The sequence below is a fragment of the Hermetia illucens genome, chromosome 6, assembly GCF_905115235.1.
Source record: "Hermetia illucens chromosome 6, iHerIll2.2.curated.20191125, whole genome shotgun sequence".
NCBI classification, from domain to species: domain Eukaryota; kingdom Metazoa; phylum Arthropoda; class Insecta; order Diptera; family Stratiomyidae; genus Hermetia; species Hermetia illucens.
This window is the reverse complement of record NC_051854.1, coordinates 31,498,054-31,505,012: the sequence shown is the minus strand read 5'-3', so window position 1 is coordinate 31,505,012 and position 6,959 is coordinate 31,498,054.

Here is a 6,959-nt window from a genome sequence, read left to right as displayed (position 1 = left end):
TTAGAAGAATTTTCATTATATATCATATGCTATGTCTTGCTCATGGTGATTTATAGTTCGTTGTTCTTTCCTTTTTTTGATGTGGAAGTTGCAGTAGTATGTGGCAGTCACACCCCAACCGTCTGCCCATATCTTCGCAACGCTATCATGAATTATTCCCTCACTAGGGAAGAGTTTTGATCTAGGTTAAGATTTCAAGTCAGGGGTCAGTCGCACTGATATTTAAATTGACGACGTCGCTCAACCACTTCCTCTCTTGCCTAAAACTAGGACAATGGAATGTAATGCTCTTCAGGTCAGGGGCTCGTCAATCCCAAAGCAATTCAAATATTTTCTGTAAACGTCGTATTACGCAACCTTTAACTTGTCCCGCCCCCGCCTGTGGAAGACTATATTTGAATTTAATTGCTTTTGAAGCTCAGTTTGTTATAGATCAAAACCAAGTACTCAATGATAGCTTGTTCTTTTATAAAAATATTCATACAGTGGAATGGTAAATATACAGGATCACCTGCTGTTGTATCGCAATCGCTCGACCTGACTTTCATCACGTTCCAGAGAAACCTAACCCTCAATTTGCCGAGTTAGGCAAACAAGGACATACAGACATAGCGAAAGTGCCTTTAATCTAAACTTCTGCATCCAGGGTGCGCTTTTCAGGCTTCCTTTTTTCGTTTTGCAGAAAAGAAATCTGTTTCTAGTCACATATCTCATCTTTTCCATCGTCTTGTCATTCGGTTGGTAAATTCCTTCTATTCTACCACATTCAGAGTGCGTTCGATTATTGTTTATCTAGTTTTCAATGTCGTAGTACTTTTTCGTCCATCGTAACATACTTTCACCAAATGACATACCAAGACACGTGAGGTCAACAGTCACGCCTAACCCGCTACTTCGAAGGCTGGCACCAATCCAATATTCGTAAGAACGATGTCCAGCTCCGTAAAGGTTGTCCATTGAGATCAACTGCATTGGTTGGGACCGATTTGTATTGATCTCATTTAGTTGGGGTGCTCACCTCCCTCCTATATGAAATGTGCCGTTGCACAATATACAACGGGAGTAGAAGTTTCCAAAAGATATAGGCACATACGTATGTTACCAGGTTGTTAAATTTTTACTTTCTAAAACCATCCCTTCAAGTGGGCTTCTCCTAGCAGAACTACTGGAAAGCATTACGTCGCCATGGACTTGGCGGTCCATTCGATAATAAATCACATGCAGAAATACAAAATGCCCTTATCATGGATTCAGTAGGACCCTGGTCCATCCACTCCCTGAAATGTGGAGAGAACTGGCAAGTCCCAGAGGAATGCGTGGCGAGATGCACCGATGGTTGGAAAACAGAACAGGGTTCTGAAGCCTGAGTTTACTTCTTGAATAAAAACGAGAAGTGGGCTTTTTTTTGGTACAATATGTAAGCTGGGTGATTGGCAGGCGTATCGCAATCTGCAGCGATAGCCAGGTCGTACTGAGGACGTTGATTCAATACAGTGGAGTTACTCTAGGTTTCTGGTAGAGAGAAATGAAATCTCAGATTCCATAGCAAAAGAGGGTTCAATTACTCCCAAAGCCACGGTGTTTACATAAACTGGGAACATGCTTCCCATAATGACAGGTGGCAGAGCCTAAATGCCACTAGACACACCAAACTTTTCCCGTCAGAATCTAACATACACACCATAAAACTGCAAGACTTGCAGAAGTATTGTAGCCCTTCTGATGGACCATAAGTCACTAGCTATAGACATATGTTCAAAATGGGAATTGTACTAGATGATACGTATCCCTCCTGCAATGAGGAAGCGGAACCCACGGAGCATTTTCTATGTGATTGCCTTGCCTATGGACGCATCAGACATCAGATCTTCGGTGTTGATGTGCTCTAGTTGCAACGGGTAGCATCATATCTACTAATGGAGGACTTGTGATACATAAACGGATCCTGGATATTCCGTTAAAGGGGAGATTTGAGTACGGTCTGAGTGCTATAAACAGCTTTTTCGCCTCACAAACACATACAGGACTCTGACCTTATGAATGGGTAGCGATGGAAAAGTAGAAATCACACAAGTAGAAGTACCAAAAGGTATCAATACTATTGTCATGAGTACATCCCAATGCTTCCCACAAAAAAAGGGGGTCCTGTTACATCAGTAGAAGATCTAACTAATGTTGGATTAAGGGTTCAGGGTCACGATGATGATATGGATTGAATCTGTAAGAGTAAATATGAGGGGCAGTGACTGGGTTAGTTGAGCGTCAACTTTTCGATTTCGTTGCTGTGGAGTCAAATCCTGGTTGTCAGGGAAGAGCACTTGCCTCTGTTTCTAAATTCAGAGCCAATTGATTAAATTGGGAGAGTTGGATTTAGGATTAACACCAACAAAACCGAGGTTCTCAGTTAGACGGGTCATCGCACTCTCCCTGTTTGCATTAATGTGCAGACCATCGACGACATCGATTAATTTGTATATCTAAGAAGCGTGGTTTTTGCCAGTGGTGGCACTGAACTGGATGTTGCCCGACGTAATGATAGCGCTAGATTCGTTTTAGCTTTTGCTGCTTTGTCTAAAATCTGAAAATGCAGTTATCTCAACACCAAGATCAAGTTGAGTGAGTGTTGAGTGAGCATTAATTTTCTTTTCCTGTGTCTAATGGATTCATCATCGGAACTTTCTTCATCAATAATTTTCATTGCATGTACGTCCACCAAGTTGAGTGTTACAACACGAATAAGCTTTAACTTAGCTCCTGGTGTACAGGGACATTATTTCAGGTTAACTTAGCTTAGTTTAGCTAAGCTGTCTTAGTTTAGTTTTAACATAGCTTTTCAGTCTGTAATCGGCTAAAGCCCAAAGCTACTCGTCGTCGACATCAACAACAGCTCTTGCGAATTGTGCATATTACTACGTCAGTTTTGTAATGGGGTAATATTAAATAATGTATTCTTTGGTAATGTTTGGATCGCGCTCGGTGATGGTAATGCGACATTATACTTTAATGTGATATCACTTTTGTGATATTACATACAATACCTACCCATCCTTAATAAATATTATGCTCATTCTAAACGCATCTAAATTTATGGAATGCATCTGAATGCTTCTGAATACTTCATTAACTCCCGCTTATAATAAATCACACATATATCGACTTTAATTGAGTACAACCTGCAAACTTCTTCAGCATATACATATACATATGTCTGCTTCGGATAATTGATACTGATATTCAAATAAATAAGAAAACTTAGATGTTTCCATGCGACCCGCTGTTGAACCACACTTCGCGCCATCGCTCGCGGTTACCTGAAATGCGCATCAACTCCCCCAGGATTTCCTACAGACGCCTGCAATCGTTTTTTATTGTTTTCGCCATGGGCTCTTGTGGCGATCCAGCCACCGGTCATTTTGGGAGAGTACTGCATGGCGGAGCCGGCAATGCTATTCCCATCCCCCTCCCTTAATGTGTAGCTGATCCACTACCACTTCCGTCTCCCGATTATATTGGCCGCGAGGGACTGGCCTGTGTGCCGATAAAGTTATGCATCCGATGAGTTGCCTCTGCCCTGGACGAAACCAAGTCATATTTTACAACTTGCCCAAGCATGAGAGCTCCGTGGACCACAACCGAGAAAGAAACACCACAGCCCTAGCAACTTGATCTTGGTAATGAGATAACTGCATGTCCAGATTTTAGACAGATCTATTGCTGCTAATACGTCGGGAAACATTCAGTTCGCTGCTACCGTCCGCAGAAACCACGCTTCCTAGATATACAAATTGATCGACATTTTCGATGCTCTGCCTATTAACGCAGATGGGGAGAGTGCGCTGACCTGTCAGACTGAGAACCTTGGATCTGTTTTTGTTTATTTTCGGTACAATTTCACTTACTTTTCTTTTCTAGTCTAGAGCCCTTTGACCAAGGTCCATGACTCGGTGAGAGAGCAAACAGACGTCATCAATGCAGTCGAGCTGTTTGAGGTAAGACGTCATCATCCATTGAATCCCTCCACGTTCTCCGGCAGCATGAAGGACGTCATCGATTACAAGAAGAAATAATAACGACGGCAGGATGCAATTTTGGCGACCTCACAATCTACCGAGATTTGACTTTGGTGCAGCAGGTGACATCATCTGTCGTTCTGATAATAGATATTAGTTTCTCAAGAATGCCTCTCCTGCCTACGACACGCCAGATACACTAAATGTTCACACTATGGAAACTTTTCTCGATATAAATGAAGAACAGGTGAAGCAAAAATCTAAACTCAGCGCACTATTCCAAAATGATCTGTACGGTGTTGATGTGCTGTCAGCCTGCTCTCTGTCGATCAAGCTTTTGAGATGTTCTTTGATGCATTCCAGGATCATTTCATCATTATCTTCGCGACGGCAGGGAGCATTCTGATACCCCTCTAGTTGTCGCACTCAAAACGGATGTCCTTCTTTGCAAACTGAACGATCATCTCTTTCTTCCATTCTCTGGGAAAGGTCTCGAACTCCCAATATTTATATGCAGTGATAAATAACTCTCTGGAGAGTTCGTCAAGCCCAGCGGCTTTCTTCCGTGTATTTGCATTGATGGTCGAAATGATTTCTCATCTGCTGGAAGGAACAGTTCGTATGGGCATGTCATGATGACAGAAGAGCAGAATCCTCACCGGATGTGTACAGTTAAGCTTTGCATATTAATCAGTTGCTTATCATTGTGGATGAGCAGTCGACGGTTAACGTCTTTCACCGAAAGATTTGCCACCACATGCAAGCTCTTTCGTGACGAGATATATGATATGTTTGTGAAATCATTGCGTTCTGCGGCATTTTCTGCTTGCTTAGCCAACGCAATAGCAATTTCCCTCCGGTTATGACGGACACAACGTTAAACATTTCAGAATTTATTTCGGTATCAGAGCTGGAGAGCGTTATGCTTGCCATGGCTCGCAGCGGTCAATAGAGCCTTCAATCCCTTCCGTTCCTTTAGATATGGCAAGTGGTGCCATTCCCTCCTACCCATGCGAAAGGGAGGATTCGAAAATTTTTCCACCAGATATAGTCATGTGAAGTATCAAATGAAAGGTATTGAATAGTACTTTTCGAAACTGATTTTTTTCCTAAAATTAAGTAAAACATAGGGGAGATAGGGTTCAAAATGTGTGCTCTAAAAAGGTTCTCAGAACCTATCTGACCAACAAATCTGAAAAAAATCACAATGATGTGTCTATCTAAAATCTAGTCATAATACATAAGAAATCTCCACAAATAAAGTCAATAATAGTATATTATTTTAGAAATTAACCGGAAAACCCCCCATAAGTTCATCCCAGAACTATGAAATTTGGCATCAGTATTGACGATAATATAGGAGGATTCTGAAATGGAGACTCTAAGGAATCGTTTCCAGTCATCTGTAATAACGAGCCACGGGCTTCTTGTGTATATCAATCCGGATACAATATGTAGACCGCGGAATGAACTCAATCTGTATTCTCATGTTTTTGCTACGGACCTTCTCCTCACTGCAACACACAGAGCAGCTCGACTCCACTTTGCTCGAGAGCATTCTGCCTGGACTGGCTGTACGAAGCGATGACAGACCTTCATATGCTCCGGAGGCCATTCATCAATGCACAAATTTACATAAGCGACATCCACGAAGAGTATGTACTCTCTTTTGCATCGTTTATATGCCCTACTTTTCTTTTTATGCACAAGAATGCCTGGCAAAAGTCGTCAATGTTGTCAGACGGTACCTTAGTGAAGTCCATATTAGAGTCTTGGAATTGCCAGCTCGCAGCCCGGACCTCAATCCTATAGACGATCTTTGAGACAATCTCCATCCGGCAGCAAAATAACCCTCACGAGATCTACAGGAGCTGAGAACTGCCGCAAAGTAACAATGGAACCATTCCTCAAGATCGAATGACCAATCTTATAAGGAGCGTGTGTGAAAGGTTGCAGGACGCTATTTAAGCAAGTGTAGATAGTAGAGAGGCAGTCTATTAATTTTTGCTTTCTTTGCTTTTAAATAAAATTTAAGGAATTTTTATTTTTATTATAATTAATAAATTAACATATGCTTATCCTGCTCCGTGGTATTTTTTTGCATTAAAATTGCATTTTTTATTACTTGTCCTTTTATGCCACATAAAAAGAGTAGAGACATTACATAGAGCTAAACACGCCGCTGAAGCTTGACGCTTCAGGTATAAAAGATTTTGTGTTTCAGTATGTGAGGAGCATAACGCAGTTCTCCATTGGCTGATAGCATTGACTCGAGATATTTAAATCGATCAGCTTTGCCAATGGCACTAACCTGTCCAGAACTGAGCGATTTAAATATCTCGAGTCAATGCTATGCTATGCTAGGTACGCACCAACAGCATTGATCGATCCGATCGATGCAGAAAGTGTGCGGAGAAAGGTCATATTGCCAGGGAGTGCAATAGGGACCCCAAATGCCTACTGTGCAAAGTAAAAGAGGGACAGGGTAACCGGCATATGCCGGAAGTGGTAAATATCCGGAATTGAGGAAGGCGCTCACTGCAATGAAAAAATGAGGTTTATTCAGATAAACTTGAATAATTGCAGGGTCGTTCAAGATTTACTTGAGCAGACCACATTCGAATCTGAGATGGAAATTGCCACCATAACTGAACCGTATAGACACCGTCACGGTGGCATATGGGTCACAGATGCGACTGGTGGAGGCGATATGGGCTTGCGGTCGACGGTCCATACAATGTACTGCAAGTCAGGCAGCCAGTGGCTTTGTGTGTGTGTGTACCCACAGTATATGTACACAGCTGCTACGTCCCACCAAGTTCTGCAACCAAAACCTTAAAAAGGCTAGGGAGAATTAGATTCTTCTTGAATGGAATTTTAATATTTCACTCGAATGTCAATTATTCTCGTTAATTATGACGTCAGCATCTTATTTGTATGGCTTAGGAT